At 38.8% G+C, this 21,443-nt stretch overlaps 1 protein-coding gene across 1 annotated transcript in view; it reads left to right on the top strand.

Annotated features, from left to right (window-relative positions):
• Positions 1-246: 246 nt before the first annotated feature.
• Positions 247-21,443, top strand: part of CDYL (chromodomain Y like) — a 249,479-nt gene continuing 228,282 nt past the window's right edge. Inside the window, exon 1 of the mRNA XM_051611659.1 lies at positions 247-262. The gene's annotated coding sequence lies outside the window, so the exon portion shown is untranslated. The remainder of the gene's footprint in view (positions 263-21,443) is intronic.

Below are 21,443 nucleotides of genomic sequence, written 5' to 3'. Positions count from 1 at the left end.
AGCTGTAGTAGCAAATGCAGAAGCTGAGCACTAAAAAAAAAATCTTATGTTCTCAACCAGGATGCTGGAACCCTCCATGTCACAGTCTGTCTGCATCTCCAGATACACCCACTAGCTGTGTCAGCCCCTCGAGCTCTGTTTCACCACAGTCAGGATTGCACCCCTTGAGAACTACAGATAATCCTAACACTTTTGCACATGTGAGTGAATATGAAGTGGGGCAAAGTGCCAGTTTTCAGAGATCCAGCCATGCTGCCATGAGGTAAGGCCTTTCTTCAAGGTTGCCCACTTTGGTACAGGTGCATTGCAGTGGGAGCATCAGTCACCTTGCAAACAAGGGGCAATCGGAACACAAGCGTCAAAAGAGCCTTCTGTGTAAACAGCATTGTTCTTTTTGGGTAAAGGTTCCTTTTTGTTTAAATCTTGAGCTCGGCTCATGAAATGTGGGTTCTGGGAGGCACCCATGTGGCTGAGCAATACTGACTCAGCTTGAGTAACAAAAAATATGAAGAGAAGGATTCAGGAAAAGCTAATCCAGCAGTTAACAGTAGAAGACCTACCTACTGTTACGTGTGTCTTGCTCCTTAGAAACAGTCATCTGGAACACAAAACCAAAACCGAGATAACAACAAGCACAGCTAAATACAATTCACCACTTGTTTTCTGGTGTGCAGCTTAACAACACTGCTTGTGTAAATCTCCACATGTGCTTCCTCTACTGCTTATACAACAGATACAAAACATATTGAAAATACTTCAAGTGTACAGAAGGGCTCCTACTAACTCCATTGGATTGAGACTCAAGGTGCTGGGTGAAAAACAAATTCATATGGTCAAATTAGGGGTAATTAACATAACAGTGTCTTTACTCTTAACAAATGCCTGGTGAGCATCACTAGCCACCACACCTGAGATTTGACCCTTATGTGATTTGACCCTTAGTTTAATGGCAGATGTTTCAGTTATCGGGAGTCCTCCCAGTGGGCAATCTGCTAAGTTTTCATCTGATGTAGACAAAATGCAAAGTCAGTTTTGTGGTTTTGTGGCTGAATATGAGTTCTCTGTTCTGCAGCCATTTGTGTTGGGCTCGTCATTTTAAAGTCAGAAATATCAATAGGCTCAGCCCTGACAGAGAATGCAGGCAAGTCTCCTACTTTCATCAATGCTAAAATATTATTTAATGCTTATAAAACCTGAAGAAAAGAAAATGTATTTCCACTTGTAAAAAGAATCATTCAGGGAAACTCCCTTTATTTTCAATTTCTGCTCATAGATGAGCATGTAAAATAGTATCTAATTGAGTAGTACACACAAGAAGGCAAAAAAAGAGTTCTGCCAGAGGATAATATTATATACAAGTTTCCACTAAGTATTTGCATAAGGTCTTTCACATAGTAGTCTTTAATATGGTTAGGAAAAGTCATAAATCTTTCATTTTCAATCTGCTGGCTGAATTGTTTTCTCTTTTGTTCTTGTTGCTCTGAAGTTTTTTTAAAAGGTAATGTCTTCTCATCTATCACACAGTGATGGTGACCCTAGTGAAGTTTGAATATTGCTGTTTGTTTTTTTAAAATTTATCTATAGTTTTTGACATTTCATAGAAGCTGTATCTTCACCTATTCTAACAATTGGGATGAAAAATATGGCACCTTATGGTGCACCTGGGCTGCCTTATAGGAATTATTGTGCTGTTGAGTTCAGTTGAAAGAAAATAGCAATGATTTCTTACATTGCTTCCCAGTTCTTGCTAAATGAAGGTGTATTGAGGTAGGTGAAAATATTTGTGAGTGAGTGGAACACGCAAGGGCTGGTTTAACTCCTTTGAGCTTCAATCTATTGGTGTTTTGAGGTTAATGTTAAGGGTTAGGCCAGTTCTTGCATTATTCAGGTAAGTTTGTTTGTCCTTGATAAGAGCTCTTGGAGCAGGTGATTTAGTATGATATGATGACTGTCTAAAATTGTTTCAGAATAATGGAGATTTATTTCTTTGTGAAAGCAGACAAAAGTATATTTTCTTGTTGCTTGGAAGTGTGATTTTTTGGTAGAACAGTTTCATTTGAAAGTAGGACTCTACTTTTTCAAAAGATGCATTAGTTTATAATAGAAAAGATAACATCCCATGAGCCAAACTGGTGTCAAGTGTTGCCTTATAGATCCAAGAGTCACAATTCTGAGACAGAACAGATAATCCTGGGATATGAGAATACAGACCTGGAAGAGATGTACGACACCCTATGGGACTGCCCACATCTATTTGTGAGCCAAAGAAGTCCATGTATTTAAAACATTTCTTGTTTTGTTTTTGGTTTGTTTGGGTTTTTTTGCATTTTGTTTGCTATTGTTGCTAAATCAACTCCATTTCAAAACAACCCTTACCTCCTGTTTGATTAAACAAGACAGAAGGTCTGACATCTGTTTTTCAAAGACAGAGTTGTAGCCACAATGAACAGATGTGGGAGGTTGGTTTTAGAAGTTGTAGGTTAGAAGGTGCAAGCATCTCCAAAATTAGAAAGCAAACAGAAAAAGAGTAGCAATTGAGGGAAATCAGAGCAGTGGCAGCACTATCACATTTTTATCATTGAGGTCAGGGAGATCTTTAATGATCTTATTTTAGACCATAGACAGTGTTCTGAATTTTAAATGGCACCTGCTTTGTGCAGTATTGTTGCAGGTTAAAATGTTCTTTGGTGGAGTGAAATGTTTTGCAGTTTTTATGGTAAATTCTAGAGTTCTTTATTCATTTCATCATATTAAACTTAGCAAATACAGGACTTGATCCAGCAAATATTTAATCTTAGAAGCAGCTCACCATAACTAACTGTGGCCAGTTCTCCCATACATTTAGCAGTGCTGATATTCGGACTCTTTTGAATAAATGGTTTTACAAGGTGGGCCTGGAAAATGTCTTCAAACTAAATACATTTTGGGTGGGAAAATGTGAACAGGAGAAGTTGTACTTTCAACACACAGGAAAAAAAAGAAAAGTCAGCAGAGTTACTCTGCAGAAGGCATATCATAGTTGTTTTAACAACATTTGAGACAACTACCACGTCTTGAGAAATCTGAGCACAGTCTTCCTGCTTTTTCTGCCAGAGGGAGTGACATAACAGGAACCGTCTTATACAGCTTTCCATTTTAAAACTAATTTCCATTCTTTCTGTTTATGGTTAAGGTCACACACTCTGGCAGTCACAAGAATAGTAAAATTATATTAATCAGTGAATCAAAATACTTCTGTCTCAGGATGAATTGTTTGTAGCTCTTTCTGCCATTGTCAGCCTCCTTAGTACTTGCAGGGGACACTTATTTGGTTGTCTGCTCTCCAGAACACTTATGCTTAAAAAAAGAAAAGCCCTTAACCAGCCTTTGGGGTAAAAATAGAGAAGAAAGGAGAGAATATTAGGATAGAGCTAGCAAAAGAAAGAAATTACTTGCAGAGCTGAATAGATACAAAGAAGCCACCAAATGTGGATGAAAGGGACTTCAGTATATGTGAGAGACAGAAAAGGAGGGGGGAAAAAAGCAATGGCTTTTGATAATGGCCAAAAAAAGCTATGTACAATTTTTCAGCAAAGTACACCAGGAGTGAAAGTCAAAGCTATCCAGAGTCTATATATAAACTTCTCAAAATCATGGAGAAGAAATATTAAAGTCTTGCTTTGCATAGTGATAGTGAAAAACCCTAGAGTTTTTGGATTTACAATTTCACATCTCACTGGATCAAGTTAGCACACTTTCTACTATCAACAATGATGATAGTTTATTATCAAAAAGCAGGAGGCAAGGTTAAAAGACAGCTGTTGGGGGAGTTAGAAGGAGTGTATTATGAAGAAAGCTGGAAGCATGTTTGTGCATGTGCATGCCTATGCACCTGCAGGGTTGTTCTGAAGCATCCATCCAGGCTTCTGAGTTGAGGATTAGACATTAGACAATTTAAGTCATAGTGACTATTAACGTTAGTAATCACTTTTGGCCAGACTCTGCCCTCTCATGGCACTGCTTACCCATGTGATTGTGTAATTAATATTGTCTAATTCCTTGACTGAGATCCTTAGAGAAAGGCTGCTTCTGTAAGGCTAGGGCTGAGCTTCATGCAGTGTTTCCCAAGCCCCTAGGCATCTGTGAGCTACCTGAGAGATAAAAATAATAATATGAAGGGAAACCTGCACTAATATCTAAGCTCCCCAAACTCCTCCTGAATGTTATCAATATGAAGACCTATCATCTGCCTTTATGCCTGATTCCTTGCAAGTGAAGTACTTTCAGAACAAAATCAAACCACAGCTTGACTTGAAATGTCATTTCTGTCTAGATAGTACATTTTCAAACAGATCATAAAAAAGAATTAAAGGAAGAGCATCAGTATCTACATGTATTTTGGGAATACAGAAGAAAAGAAATTCCACAGGGTTGCAGAGCAGATAATTGTATAACCAGGAGCAACTGACTCATGCTAAAAAAAGAAAATTTAGGCTGCGTGTTAGGAAAGCATTTTGTCAGTGATGATTTTGGAGCTTTAAAATGGTCACTGGTGAGAATAAATGCTGACCTTGGATGTCCAATTTCCTGAAACAAGGAAAGTGTGACCTCTTCGCTTGGCTTCAGTCCTCTTTGGTCTTTGAAATGTCCATTCCCTCTGGGTGAGGGAGAAGATCTGGAGGAGCCAAAGGAGAGCAATAGCCAGGTAGGGATGGGATGGGTAAAAGAAATACTGTCCCTGAGCCATGGTACTGCAGGGATTCCTGGCAAGACTGTCATTTTTGTTGCTGAAAAATATTCCTCTGCAAAAAAGCTTTCCACTGAAAAAAACGTGTCTTCATCAAACTCACAATAATTTCTGAAATGACACATTCTCAATCTGCCTCTCGGTGCCAAAGTGTTCTCATTGTTGATACTATTGCTTGACTCATCTCAAAGTACCTAACATGATTTAAAGCTATTTAGACGTAGTTGCTGGCTCCTCTCTAGTTCTTTTGCTTAAACCTACCTTCTCTGAGGGAGAAAGAGTCCAACTGTGATTCAAGGAACTGTACGTCTGACCTCCCTACCATGCAAATTTCTGGAATTCCTGCTAGAGGATATATAGATAAATACTAGGGCTTTTGTAGAGCCGTGTCACATCTCATAAATCTGTTAAAACACTGAAGGAGTCAGTAAGGTCACATTTTAAGATTCTCTGGTTATCAGAAAAGTATACTGCATTTTAAAAGGTCATTCAACAGAGACTTGCCAAAGGCTCTTATGGAAATCAAGCTCCCACTGGGTAGAAGGGAAGGCCTTTTAGTATATTAGGAGCTAACTACTAGGAACTCATTGCAGATGTTTGGAATGGGCTGATGTTTCCGATGGAGTTTCTCAGACATCTGTGTTGGGACCACTCAGGTTCCAGAATGATCTGGGAAAGGAAGTGAACAGTGAGAAAAGGCGCTTATAGAAGAACCTTGCTGTATCACGTTACTAGTTTAGAGCAGCTGGGGGAGAATATCAGCAGAAATATCATTCTATTTTTGCTCTGTTTCTTTTATTCTTTCTGAAATATTTGCTACTGGCCACTCTCACAGCTATTGAACTGAGTGGCCTTTTAACCCACCAGTTGTTTTCATCCGAGTCAGGCAGTTTGGAAATGTGTGGCCTTTGTTCTTTATAGTGTGTGGTCAGTGTTTCTGATTCACTATGATTTTGAGTTACAAACCCTTTCACTTGGAAGATCTCAGTGAAGATTTCCCAGTGCTGCTTTACTATCTTTAACCTTGTTCCCATTACCAGTTTCTGGGGCAGTATTTTTCTTCTTCTAGCTATCCATTCTAAAATGCAGAATAAATATTTAAATGGAAAAGAGGAGAAAAACCCAACAACAATCTCCTATGACAGGGGAAAGGAAATTTTTACTTGCTGAGAGTTGAATAGATCCTTTCAAAGACATTTAACAAGACTCCCACTAAAAGAGACTTCAGTGCCACACAGGAATAATGCCAATAGGCACATGTGTGTGTGTACATATAAACATGTAAAATGGTGGTGGGCCATGCAAAATTATATAAAGGTTCGTATCCATTATCCTTGTTGCATGTAAGCCACCTTTGCTCCAGGATATTAGGCAGTTGATGTTCATTCACTGTCCCAAGGTTGTCTGCTGGTTCCTTGGGACACAGGCATTTCACAGAGCTCTCAAGCCCCTCAGGAATTACCCAAAGTTAGACTCTGAGCCACGCTGTTCACTAATGCCAGCAGTGGTGAATTGTTGAGAGGGGTGCTTGTCCCTCTGCTGATGTTGATTCACCAATAGTGACAAACTAAGTTGGAAGAACATAAGCTGTTGCCACCTCCCTTTCCCTGTACCAGCTTTCTTCCAAGGGTCCTGTTGAGGTAGGAGAGAACAGGTGGAGAGAATAGCCAACAAAAGAATCTCTGAGGGTAAGTCTTGTCTGTTGCAGCAAAGCAGCTCTGATTTCAATTTACTCTAACCCTCACCTATAAACCGTTATATGTGGGTGCAGGAGATGCTACACAGCCTTTGAAGCTCTCCTTGCATTTGAAGCAGCAGCCTCCAGCAAAGAGCAAGGAGGCAGCTGGGAGCTTTAGCTACTTCAGCCATCCTCATTTAATCTGCATGTGAGCTGACATCCCAAGTTCACTGAATCCACTCCATGTACAATGCCTTCCTAAGCTTCCCAAAGAACTGCAGTGTCCTCACTGTTATCACATTTTCTGTTTATTGCTGTCTGTGTGGAAGGGAAAGAATGAAATAAAAGTATCCCCACCCACAGGCTACAAGCCGACTGACTTTCAATCATTTTAATAGTCAATTACAGTCAAGAATATTTGTTTACCCCCTCCTCCATGGCCTCACACATAGATTTGCCCTGTCACAAATCATTCATTGTAGACTTAGAGAAATCGCACATACGACTCTCAGCTTAGCCATTAATGCCACATAATAAGCCATCTATAGCCTTTTCTTAACTGAATATTCAGATAACAGAGAAAAAGTGAGCATTGTTAGTGTGTCTTCAGGTCTGTTGCAGGGCTTGTGAGACAGGTTACATGAAAGGCTTGTGACTCAAATACGAGCCAGTTGTCACATGAATAACGATATCAGAGTTCAACCTTTGTAAACAAAACCATATCAGTGGATTCTGCTTTGATTTTGTTGTAATTGGCTTAAACAAATCTCCTGTAACTGTTTAGCATCTGGTAGCAGAACAGAAAGATATTGATGTTAATAACGAAGCAAACCACTCACTACAAGATTCAGAAAAACTGTACTGTATCTCACTCCAGTGGAGTCACTGAAGGAACAAGGTACTATTTAAATAAGAGATTAAGCATCTGGTCCAAAGTTTTTAAATTTTATATTTACAGTTTTTAGGCCCTAGAAAACCTAAAGTATAAAAAATTTGCATAAAAATTCCAAGTTTATGCACAAATAAATGTGTTCTGGCAGATGTGAAGAGAAAAAATGTCCTTCTATGAAACCAATTTTTTTCAGACCAAATTACACATGCTACATTAAAGCAACCCTTGAAATCGCCTCTGAAAGAAACTAGTTAATAAAGTTGATCAGCACTTACTGATTCTTCTTTTGATGAATGGTGTGGGGATTTGTTTGCAATTTATTTTGGATAGTGGTTTTTTTAATAACTAATGAAATCCCCCTACTTCAAGAACTACCTCTGTTCCTCACAGTTCTGCTTTCTTTGGATTAGTTGCTTGCTTCAACAATTGCCAATGACTACCAATTACCAGCAGAAAAAAATAACAGAACAAACTACGTTTTGAAGATGAAAAGGGTCATTCGTACTCTCAATGTATCTTCATAATTTCTAGTACTATATAAACAGCAACAGACATTATCATGATTTATGTGGAAGAAGTTATCAGCTAAACCCTGACTCCAGAGAAATTCTTCCTAAAGATATGTGACATAATTGGAGGTAAAAACCGGCAGAAATATGAAGACATTTAGTTTCTGGTTCTATAGTGAACACTCCCTCTATAGAATTGCAAATGCACATGTGCATCAATACAAATAGCTGATCTGATCAGACAAGTCTGGTAATGTAATATAAGCCTTTATTCATTATCTCTTTTCCTCATTGCTGGTCTCAGTCCAGCTGAGGTTAAAGATGCGTGTAGCTTTCAGCACATCTGTAGCTCCATTGTAGTCTTTTGAGAGTAAATTACATCTTGGAGTAATTTTTCCACATGTACTGTAAATAGCATTGCAGTAACATGAAAACAAAGTGGCTTCTTAAAGAGGTAGATACGCTCAATGCCTGTGGACCTGAACATCTACTAAAAGTACAGAGTGAGTCAATGTGACCACCCAACAGAAAACCCTGCCTGTAGGTCAGAGGTCAGGGTGCATGATCTGCATACAACTGACAAATGAGACTGAGGTGTTGACCAACTGGACAGTGATTTCATCTTTAAATCCTAATGATTATTTAATGTTAATACATTAAGAAATAATGCATGTTAATACATGTCTTTTTGAAAGCTTCTGTTGGCCCTGGCTTCTTTTGGTTGTTTAACATGCTGAGTGACAGAGTGGTCATGTGTAGAATATTATTAGCTATACTAGTATATGCAAATCTGGTCATATGAAACCTCAGTATTTTCAGAGACAGAATCTGGTGCCCTTAAACCACATCTAGTTAGAAAATGTGTGTTGTACGTTGTGAATCAGAGCCTGCACCTGCAGTTCAGATTCTCCTTATGCTGTAACAGAGTCTGCTTGCAGCATTCTAGCTTCAAGCAATCTGGAAGTATTTTAAGAAGATCACAGCATAAAGCATGGCTGTCAAATGGTAAGGTTTTCAAACAGTTTGTTGCCAGCAGGGTCTGGGTTTTTTGCTGTCAAAATGCCACAGCGTAGCAGGACTGACCATATGACATGCCAGAATATTAGTTGAGTTGGAAAATGGCTAAATAGAGAGTTTCAAATACAGCAGAAAGTCAGGCAACGTTTTGGTATTAATGACCCTTTTGGCTCCAGTATCTTCAGAATAGAATTTTGTTGTTAGTCAGCATGGGTAACACAAAGTACTGGATGCAATTGTATGGGGCTGCATGTTGGCTAATGTAACATGAGGTAAGCGGGTCAAAATTGGAAGACCATACTCCTTGAGCAGCAAAGTGATAACAAATGTTTGAAGGTTGTGAATGGTACACCCAACAGCTTTGTTAATAAGTTGTTGCAGGTCTTGACGTTGGCAGTGTTATCAGATGAACAGGGTCAGTCAGACATCTATCAAGAGAAACTATGAGATAGACCAGATATGGACTGTATTCCATTAATTGAGAAACTAAACTTCAATTACAAAAGAGATTACAATAGTGAAGCATTCAACTGCACGTGCCAGTACAACACTGTTACTGCTGAATTAGGTTTCAGGTTATTTCAAGGTCAGAAAAGTCCTAAGAATTAACATCCAAACAGATGTCATCAAGTCAGATTATTTACCAGCTCAAATTTCAGGCACATACATGTTTAAAAAGCTGGCACTATTTCAGATCCTAAAGGTAGTCCTTAGAGTTAAGGATTGCTGAGTCCCATTCGTGAAGACTTCTGAGCAGCCGTTGAAAAAATAAGCCCCAGGTTTAAGTGAACTATTTTAGGCAGTTTCACCAGAGAATCATTTAGCCATTCTGTGTTTGTAGGTGGAAGTCAAATGCAGGACATTATTGCATGTTACCTTTTTCATTAGTGTTCAGCGTGGGCTGTCAGTGGAAGAACTTGATTGTACAAACTGCAGTCATAGTGAAACTCACCTAGCTCTGCAATGAGGAAGATGCATACCATTGACAAGGTCCGCTGAAGGATGAGATGTCCCCGTGCTTTGTAGCAAAAATGTTACAACATGTTAATTACCTATGTGGCATAGATGCTACCTGTTTTATACAGGCTGGCTATCCTGCATTTAGCAATCTGGATCTGAGTGCAAGGACAGAGATATCTCACAAATTACCCTGCAGAAGCAGCAGTTTTGAGTCCTTGCTTGTTTCCCCTACTCATCAAAATACATTCTTCAGTATTAATGCATGCAATAATGACATATGAACTGATTCGATCTTGGGCTGTGACTTAGAGGATCCAAGCTTTATCTGTGGCCTTTTAGTGACCACCCACTAAGAGGCTAATGCCCTCTATAGGGCTTGTAGAGCATTCCTGGTTTGGGTACTAGCATCCCACAAGGAGAGCCTCAAGATGCTAGTTTTGTTAAAATAGATGTCAGGGATATGGATAGGGAGAGAGCTGAAAATAAACAAAACACCAAGGCCAGCATTCATTTTAATTATGTTTACTTTTCCCCAAACGGAAGAGGCAGTACTCACCATCTATTTAAGTCACTTACTAACTGCATAATTAATGGAGCTAGGTTAACCTTGACTGTGAATTTCCTGTGGAAGCTGTTTGGAGTTCTTTTGTTTCCATCTGAATGACCCTGTAGAGGGAGTACTTCCTACTTATTTAGTGAGATGATAAATTCTTTCAATTTATTCTAATTTATTTTATAAAGAGAGAATTGTACCAAGTAAGAGGATATCATTTGCATGTAAAAGGATTTTCATCTTCTAAACTCTTGTCTTGAGTCTACTTATTCCTTAAGAATACTGTCCTGAGAGACTGAGGTGAAAAGAGACACTCCTGACTAGATCCTTGAAAGAGGCTAAAAAAGCTGGGAAGGGAAATAAATATTTGTCATGATATTAGACCTGGAACTATTTCACACATGGTTGTATCCGACCATATATATCTCAGTGATTTTTGAGCCTGTAATCAGGTACTTCCGAGTGGTCCAAGAAAGGCAACCAAGATTTGCAAGTCACTTGTCAGTCAGTTTGAAATCACTGTTCAGGGATCTGCACTTCCATGGGAAAATGTTGAAGAGTCCAAAACTGGACAAAACTTGCCAACTACTGGTCTACGTAACATTCAGTGTGTGACTAGATCAGTCAATCAAAACATTATTCTGTGTAGAGAAAAATGGCTGCATAGGGACTCGGTAACATGGATGGGATGCTAACATTAATCAGTTGCTGGTTGTCTAAACTTTTTAGAAAAAAAATCTAACCTGATTAGCTTGAGTCCTATCACTCATGAGCTCACCAAATCTCTTATCAATATAGTTTTATATGAGGATGACAGGAGAATATCTGCTGTGGCTCTGTACAGCTTTTTCCACTTTAAGAACAGATTTAAAGGCTTTTTCTTCCAGTTGGTTGTAATATTTCTGTACCTTCTCTAAATAACTGCTTACCAGCTCAAAGCTGAGAGTTCTTTAAGGTTTGGTGGACCCCTCCAGGTGCAGCAACAGAGCTAAGGGCTTCTGCTCTGCTCTTTTCCTTCAAAGCCTTGCTTATCTCCTCTGGTTGAGGATAGATAAGCCACACCTATAGCTCTGCTGTGGGGATCTGCAGTTGTTACAAAGCCACCCATTTCCTCTATACTATGTGGTGAATTTTTGAAAAGTGCTAGTCAGAATTTCAGAAACTGGTCAGTGATAACATTTTTTTGTTAGTAATTATTCACCTCTGATCTAATGCAAATGACACTGTTTTCAGATCTACTGGGTTTTCACCTTTACTCTGTAGGGAATAAATTTGTCTTGTTCAAAGCTCTGCATGACTGAGTCAAAAAAAAAAAAGAAAAAAAAAAGAAAAAAAAAGGCAACTTCAGGTTGGACTAAGAGAAGCCTATTTACTTAATGATAGTGCTAAAGTGCTGTGTAAGATTTTATTTGGAATGTCAGTCTGAGAATTCTGATATAAAATATTTTCTTAAAACTTTGCCCTTATCCCACTGGTCCTCCTCCTCTTTATTGAGCACAGAACAATGCCTGATCATAGAATCATAGAATCATAGAATCCTAGGGGTTGGAAGGGACCTCGAAAGATCATCTAGTCCAACCCCCCTGCCAGAGCAGGGTCACCCAGAGCACATCACACAAGAACGCATCCAGGCGGGTTTTGAATGTCTCCAGCGAAGGAGACTCCACAACCTCTCTGGGCAGCCTGTTCCAGTGCTCTGTCACTCTTACAGTAAAAAAATTTTTCCTGATATTCATCTTAAACCTCCTATGCTCCAACTTGTATCCATTACCCCTTGTCCTATCACTGGTCTTCACTGAAAAAAGCTTAACTCCATCGTCTTGACACTCACCCTTTACATATTTGTAAACATTGATGAGGTCCCCCCTCAGTCTCCTTTTCTCCAAACTAAAGAGACCCAGCTCCCTCAGCCTTTCCTCATAAGGGAGATGTTCCACTCCCTTAATCATCCTTGTGGCTCTGCGCTGGACTCTTTCAAGCACTTCCCTGTCCTTCTTGAACTGAGGGGCCCAGAACTGGACACAATATTCCAGATGTGGCCTCACCAATGCAGAATAGAGGGGGAGGAGAACCTCTCTTGACCTACTAACCACACCCTTTCTAATACACCCCAGGATGCCATTGGCCTTCTTAGCCACAAGGGCACACTGCTGACTCATGGTCATCCTCCTGTCTACCATGACCCCCAGGTCCCTTTCACCTACACTGCTCTCCAGCAGGTCAGCCCCCAACCTGTACTGGTGCATGACATTTTTCTTCCCCAAATGCAAAACTCTACACTTGCTCTTGTTAAACTTCATCAGGTTTTTCCCCGCCCAAGTCTCCAGCCTGTCTAAGTCTCTCTGAATGGCAGCACAGCCTTCTGGTGTGTCAGCCACTCCTCCCAGCTTGGTGTCATCAGCAAACTTGCTGAGGGTACATTCTGTGCCCTCATCCAGGTCGTTGATGAAGATATTGAACAACACCGGTCCCAGTACCGACCCCTGAGGGACTCCACTAGTCACAGGCCTCCAACTAGATTCTGCCCCATTGACTACAACTCTCTGACTTCTTCCTTTCAACCAGTTCTTGATCCACCTCACTGCCTGATCATCAAACCCATACTTGATCAACTTATCTACAAGGATGCTGTGGGAGACGGTGTCAAATGCTTTACTGAAATCAAGATAGACCACATCTACCGCTCTACCATCATCTATCCACCTAGTAATTTCCTCATAGAAGGCTATGAGGTTAGTCAAACATGACTTACCCTTGGTAAAACCATGTTGACTGCTCTTGATGACCCCCATCTCCTTGATATGTCTAGAGATAGTGCCAAGGACAAGTTGTTCCATTACCTTTCCAGGGATGGAGGTGAGGCTGACCGGTCTATAGTTACCCGGGTCCTCCTTCTTGCCCTTCTTGTAGACTGGTGTGACATTTGCTATCCTCCAGTCCTCAGGCACCTCTCCAGTTACCCATGACTTACCGAAGATGATGGAGAGTGGCCTAGCAATGACCTCCGCCAGCTCCCTCAGCACCCTTGGATGCATTTCATCCGGACCCATCGATTTATGATGTCCAGATTATGCAACTGATCCCTAACCCAATCCTCATCTACTATGTCCTCACCTATCTTGACTACTTCTGGGGTTATATGAATCTGGGGCTCATGGGAAAAGCCTGCAGGAGTAAAGACAGAGGCAAAGAAGGCATTCAGCACCTCTGCCTTCTTCATATCCTCTGTCACCAGGGCACCCACCTCATTCAGCAGTGGGCCTATATTGCCTCTGGTATTAGCTTTGTTGGCTATGTATTTGAAAAAGCCCTTTCTACTGTCCTTAACCCGACTTGCAAGGTTAAGTTCCTTGTAAACTATCTAACTGATCCTTGTAAACTATTTTTTGTGTGTCCCATATATTGACTTATTTTTTTTTAAAGGAAAATAAGCTAATATTTCCAAAAGGTTAATCTTTCTAAAAGAAGGAATGCTAATTTCCATCATTCTCCATGCTGCATTTTTTAGTGTCTTTCACATCCTGGAATGCTGCAGATGAAACTATCTGTGAAGAGGTAGAAATGAGAGGCAGGAAGAAACCCAGGTGTTTTAAAGGGAACACTAGTATTTTCAGATAAAACATTTAATGGCTTATAAATATTGTTTTGAACAAAACTTCAGCTTATCAAATCCCCTAGTGAGAGGCAGGTAAACTAAAGAGCTTTTCCAATAGATCAAAACTAGCACTGCATTATTCAAACATGAATTTCCTTATGAGTTTTCATTATACACAGATAGGCTGCATGTTTCCAGATTTACAGTAAAGCCCAATGCTATAAAAATGGTCGAGACAGAGTGAAATTGCATGAGGGAGGCTAAAAGAAGGGTTGAAAGTAGTGTGTAGCTGAATTTAAAACGTCATCAACTGGAGAATTCTGCCTCAGTTTTCTGCTAAATATTGCCAATGCACAGGGATGAAAACAAGGCAGGACCCAGTGGAACTGTCAGGCTTTCAAATACCACTTTGCTGCCAGGAACTATAAGAGGAAGAAGGGAGAACTCAGGCAAAGCAATTGTATTCGTGCTGTGGATACTCTGACCCACTTAAGCAGCAGCTGCTGAAACTGGTCCTTGTTTTCTCTGTCTGGAACAAAGAGCAAAGATCAAAGTTTAATCGAAGTCAGTTCCTTTTCCCTACCCATTTTGCTCTTCCACCTGCTCCCTCTGCTGGTAAAGTCAAGGAGACCTAAAGAAGGGAAAATGAGAGCTAAAAAGGAAGACAAAATGGTGGGCTTACCCTTCACGGTTTGACGATGAACTGAAACCTGGATTTTACAGCAATAGTAACTCATCTTTAAAAATACTTTATGTCATCTTGTCTTCATTTTCTTTGGGAGGACGGGTCATCTGTTGTGATAATATTGGATCTCTTTCAAACCTTTTCATAAAACAAAGCATCCTGTTCTCCTTTTTAGTTTTAAAAGTTTCAGGAACGAAAATAGTCTAAGCCAGTTCCTGAGTTCAGAGATGGCTTTTCATGTGTTTACTTTTGTCCTCTTTTTCATCATATTCTTAAAGCACATCATGGAAAATCACCATCAATTTTTTTTCATATGTCATAATTGTAAGTTCCAGTTTTTAAAAGAATGTATCTCTTCTTGCTTTTTAAAATCTTAAAATCAAATAAAGATATTTGGTGCAAAGAAACAATGCTGTTGTCTTTCCTAAAGGTGAATTTTCACATACAGCTGTCACAAAATGGATCAGTCCCACTTGCTCCTTTGTCTCCAACACATTTTCAGTTGCCTTTTCCATTCCCTCCTTTGCACTGGCTCTGGCATTCCTCCAACTGCAGACTGAACCAATTCATCTTCTGTTTTGGTTTTGGCTAGCTTTATTTTATCTCATTTAATTGGGCAAGTCAGCTGAGCACAAGGTCAGAATACAGCCATAGACAGCTCCAGAGGTGAGGCAGTGGCATGCAATGAATCTTTAGTTCTGCTCAAGGAGTATGGTGCAACTTTCATGCCAAGTTCTGGTTGAAAGAGGCACTAAACATTGTTGGTAGATAGGATTCATTCAAGCCTCTCTTCATCTAAGCGATCTCTCCTTCAATAGGCTTGGGATTAAATGTAAGGCTCTTGGAACTTTTTGATTGAAGCTAGTTGTTGGCAGCCTTAGCTGATCATAAGCCTGACAGAATGATCTCCTACCCTCCCTCATGAGCTCCTTCTACTAGATTTTGTGAGGCTACATGTTATGTTAAAGATTCACTATTCTTACCGTGCTATCCCTAATCACCAGGTAACATCATGGTTCCCCTTTTAATGTGTCCTCTCTGAAAGATCACAGTTCTCAAGCAGTTTCTCCCTGATATTCCTCCAATCTCATTTTGTCTCAATAGTACTCTTTCTGGTGCTCTTTCTGAACTTAATGATATTTCTTTTCTCTAGGAGGTTCTATTTTCAACTTCCCTTGTTCTGAATGACCAACTGTGCATGCTAACTTTCTTTAACACTTTTTTACCTCAGCAACATCTTCAAATGTTTTCTTAAAATAGTTTTTGTCATAAAGTAACAAAAGAGGGTCAGATGCTTCTTGTTCAGCTATCTGGTTTACAAGAAACTGACTAACAGCCTCTGTTTTCTGTGGTGAATCTGGTAAGTGGGGAAGTCCCTTAACAGAAAAGAGAAGGGCTGCAGAGAAGTGTTTGGTGAAAGATGAATAGTGTATGATTCAACTGTATGGATTTGTGCAGATTTTAGGAGGCAGAGAAGGGAGCTCTGGAGCTCTGCAATTACTGTCTGCTTTCTATCAAATAACTATGTGATTCCTGAACATCAGGTTAATCTTTGACACAATAACTAGGTGAGCATGGAGAATACTGGAGAGTTTAAGGTACAACATAGAACAGAGCATGAGGAGATGCCTTTAAAATTCACTTTCTGCAGACATTATATCACCTAAATGTTCTTAGACAGCAAACATAAAAGGACACAAGAACAATCAAAGTTAATTCTCTTTTACATTTAAACAAAATGACTCATGGAAAATATTTTCTATGTGGAATAGAAAATGTCTGGAAAAACAATTTTGTTCTGTGAGGAGCCCTGGACAGGATGTACCTTATTATGGATAAAACTGTCATCCTACATGTTGCCACCTGTGTTAGGCACATCCATGATTTAGTGATAATTGACATCAATAATTTTAAACAAGCCTATAAATTTACATTTCTAACTCTTTTGTTTATAAATAAATGGCTATATCTTTCCATGGAACCAGAACTGCTACTAAATTATGGGAACTAGTAGGACAAAATATTACTCTGTCTCCTAATTCTGGATATTTTAAACACTTTTATTTTGATGTTCTCAATTGGCTATGTATCTTCATTGCATCAGCAATAGCAGATGACTGAACTGAGTTTCTTTGCACTTAGTCTTCTGCCTTTAGAGTTGCTGTGTGAACTTCTTATAGTGTGTATAATTCCTAAAAGCGGGATTTTTTGGTTTATTTTTCCCTGAGCAGTTTCACCACCTTCTATGTGTTTATCATTTCCGCCTTCTTGTTGACCCAGCTGAGCTATTTACTGTACACACCATACAGCAACTCCTAATTAACATAGGTTTTCTAATGTTGAATTCATGACGATCACAAAGATGAAAGGATGAACCTAACAAAATTATGACCATCTGAGAAGTGATTAAACAGGAAACTCCCCTGCATTGTGATTGAAAGGAAATGAGTGGGTGTCAGGCTAATGAGTTGTTCCATATGAATCAAGCTATAATGGGTCTGTTTTTCTTGAGTCTTAAAGAAGAGCACATATGCATTCTTTAAATGTCTTGTCTGTTGATAATTTAGTGCAAGTAAGATCACACCCGTGCACTCCTGGCCGGTAGAAATTGACACAAGTGTGGACCAAACTGGTGAAAAAAGAGCCAAGGATTTTTCTTCTGCTGAGCAATTGCAATCTGTTTATCAACTGCCCTTTCCTTCCTTTAATTGTCTGGTGTAATAGCCTCTTGTCCTATATTTCTTTTGTAGCTCGTCTCTTTCAAACCTACAGTCTATAGCTGACCTATTTCTCCTTTTTTAATTTCAGGTGGAGAATATTTTCTTTCAGTAAAGGATTTCTTTTTCTTTTTCTTTTTCTTTTTTTTTTTTTTAAGGTCCTAAATAATATAGCCAAGTTTTCCGAGAATCTGAGCTTTAGCCTTTTAGCAGATTTTTCCTTCTTATAATACAAGAGCAGATTGATTGATTGCTTTTGTGAAACACCCAGTATTTAGGGATTCCCCTGACAAACTGTCTCCACCTTTAAAACAGAAGGTCCTCTTTTAAAGATTATAGCAATCTAAAGAAACCCCTGGAGGATATTTGTGTAGAATAGATTGACTCCTCTGGAAATCCATACTCTTTCAAACTGAAAATGGTTCTTAAATGAATGTCATCTTTGTGGATGAATACAATATGGAAGCATAAAATCTTAGTGGTAAACAGAAAAATCCATTAACAATCCAAGGATTGCTGGAAATTAGTACATTATTAGTAAGTGGTTAGCTGTTTTATCCTGACCTGGGTATCATATATAATGACTTACTGACTCTTCCCTTCCTTTATACATCAGCACTGGTCTTAAGTGCAATGCTCCATTTCTTTGCCTTTCAACTACTTTATTTCAACAAAGCTGTTATTATTAGGAGTCACACAGAGAAAAGGTAGTAATCCCAATGAAACACAAAATAAATTGTTGACTATGCTATCAATATAAAACAGACCTGTACATGAACAAAAAAGACTAAAAATTCAAATTGCAAAGCTGGACACAATTTCTTTTCGTATTTCCTTCATCAGCAACAAATACATGAACCTAACTGTGGATTACGTAGTCCATTCAAATGAGAAGAAGAGATATTTTTATTTATTTAACATTCTACATGTTTAAATGCTACAGATTTAAAATGAGGTGCTGCTTGCTATTGTTTTTATTCATCGTTTAACTAGACATGATTTTTGTAAAAGAACATTACTTCTGTTGTCTGTACAAAGCACACACATTGTGAAATAACTCTCCCTCTGAGGGACACATGGAAAGATCTTAAATAGCAGGATAAATGCCAGAGGTTCCAACATCTGCAATTAGTGGAAGACCTGGACAGTGGACTTGAGCAATGCATTTTAAATGGCATTGGTATTGGGATAGGATGCATGTCGGCAGGTGCTGATTTCCAGGAAAGAAGAATTCTAAAGTTTTAAGGAAAAAAAAAAAAGGCTGCTATAGCTGTCTTTGGCTTCACACTTGGAGAAATATCCAAAACATGCCAGTCAAATTCTGTTGTCGTACAGTAGGAAAATGTGTGTTCTTATGAAAATGGCCTACATCTAGGTAGGCCCAGTAGACAGTGATTTATAGTCTGATTTTTTCCTGAATGTGAGCTGGATATTTAGTAATAGTAGTCAAGTCATGCCTTTGAAGGCAGGATTTCCCAGGCTGTACAGAGAAGAACTGGTTCTACTGGTTCCTGTGGCTGGTGCTCTCAGCTCCTATGCCTCCACCACACCCATTTCAGGCTTCCTGCACCTCTGAAAGACAAACAGAGCATGTGAGATTTTATCTGCTGAAATATTTTCAAGAACACTGGATTTTTGGTCTTTCAAGTCACTGGTCTTTATTACTGGTAAAGTGAGGCTTATTTGGATAACTATTGTCATCTGCAGAAATGTTCACACTCTCAAAATGACCTCATGTTTTTTTTGCACAGTGATTGTTTCCTCTGAAAATATGGATGCATTTTTAAAGCAAAATATTCATCTTCAATTTAAAATCTCAGCCTTGAGTCACAGAGCAGGAGCAGTGCACTGAAGGATTTGGTCACAGCCTGCCAAATTTTGTTACACAAGGTATGAGTTCACTCAGAACACACATTCATACAGGCTGATCAGTCTTGTTGATTCATTGAATGGCCTGTCATTGCTCATCAACTGCAAAAATAACCAAAGACTCAATATAATAAGTTATAAACTGATTTTAAAATATTTACTATAAAAGGCAAATCATCATCAAGTAGTTACTGATAAAATCTGCACATTTCACAAACTGTGGGGGAGTGATGAATTATAATAAAGACAGAATATCAAGACAGTGACATGAATTATTTGCTAAGCCAGCTGCAAGCAGACTAAGTGTATTTCAGCACAGGCATCTTGAAGGATTTAGGCCACCAGTACAGAGGGTGGGACAATAGTATGGAAAGTACTGACTGAAAAAAAGTATTGTCAGTTACAACAAACTAAACAAATATCCATAGTATGACACAGTGGCTAATGTGATCCTGAGGAAACAGCAAATAAAATAAGCACAGATGTAACCATTGGTAGACTGTCTACCAAAATGCTGTCCATCCAAAATATGCTCTTGCATCAATTGCTAAATAGTTGTTTTGGAAGACATGATTAAAGAGAAGCATGACTTACAGTGAGAGAGGCAGAAAACTTCACTAATTCAGAGGTACAGGAATATTTTGATTGCTGACTGTGAAGAACATACACTAGAAGGCAGCTCTTCTACCTAATAGTCAAAATGTAAGATGATCTGACTTTAAAAGTCACAGCTAGAAATAAAATGAAAATGTCTTGGGATAAAAAAAATCGGCACTCGAACATCTAAGCAAAATTGTAAGAGATGTGTCACCAGAAATTTTCAATGCAAGATTGCTTTTGAATTTGAAGTAGAATTAATTAGGAGACTTGTAGCCTTTTGTAGTACAGGGAATCATTAGTGCAATATTATATTGTACCATATTCACTTCTCTGTTTAAAATCTATGAAGCTGTCTTGTTTGTAGATGGATCTATTTGCAATGTGATGAATATTTTTAATAGCCTCCTAAGTACATCACCAAGTATTCACTGAAATTTCAGAAGTAAGAGGTCTTTAACCACTTTTCTACATTCACCATTAATTTTCCATGAACTTGAGTATATTGAATATTGCTTCAAAAACATGGTTTAAAAATTATGATGATGCATCTTAAATTACTCATCAATCACTATGAATATTATTGAATTGAAGATTATTTATACAAGGAAAGATTCTTAAATTTTTGCCTTATAATGAAATACTAGCCCATAAAACACTAGTGACATTCACCTATGCTTACCCAAAACTTACATGATTAAGCAATAGCTTAGACAGAAAGGTTATGGTCACAGTGTGAAGACCAAAACAGAACACAAATTCAGCCAGTTAAGCTTGTCATAAAGACTACAGAGGTGATGGAAAAAACTACATACTAAAAGAAATCTGTGGCTAGGTCTGATGAATATTTTTGACAAAGTGTTCTGTTGAAAAATGAGGCTTTGCTGAAGTGAGATTCGTTGTAAAATCTTTTATATTTGTTATGAACCTGACATGTAGGCGGGCTGTTCTTGCAAATCTGAAGATTCGGCAACCTTGGAAACCTTGATCACACTGTATTATACCTATAAAGGAGCCAAAAATTTGACAAAAGATCTGAATATAAATTCAGACCTTATCGACAGACTAAATGTACTCACGTCAATAAACTCTCCATCTCCCTTCATTTTTACATTCTAAAAGATGGAAAAAGAGAAATCACACAGATAACTCTGAGGAGTCTGAACACAACACTGTATGAGGTGTTGGAAAACATTTGAGGGAAAGAATAATTAAAGCCCTGAAGGCAAATGCAAAATGGAATAATCCTGGTTTTATCAAATGTAGGTAGTGTCAGACTAAAATCTTTTTTGGATGAGATATTTGACCTTTTACACAGGGACAACGTGATAGCTTGAATTTTCACACATGTTAGAGCAGCTACTTGTTGTAGTGTGAAGGCAAATTATTACTGAAGTGGAAACGATGAGGATTACCGCAAGAACTGATTAGGTCGATAAGGCGCTGACTAGTGTGAGACTGCAGTGTATGAAAAGAGAAGTTCTCAAGACAAAGAAGGCAATCTGTTGACACTTCCTTACAAAACAGTCTTGGGACTTATCCTACTGTGTTCAATCATTTTCAGCTTAAGAACAAGTGACAGAAATGGTAGAGGGTTCAGTAGCATGAAGTCATGCACGCATGGGATATTAAGCCAGCCAGAACT

The sequence above is a fragment of the Apus apus genome, chromosome 2, assembly GCF_020740795.1.
Source record: "Apus apus isolate bApuApu2 chromosome 2, bApuApu2.pri.cur, whole genome shotgun sequence".
Taxonomy (NCBI): domain Eukaryota; kingdom Metazoa; phylum Chordata; class Aves; order Apodiformes; family Apodidae; genus Apus; species Apus apus.
This window is presented reverse-complemented; position numbering and strand designations above follow the sequence as displayed.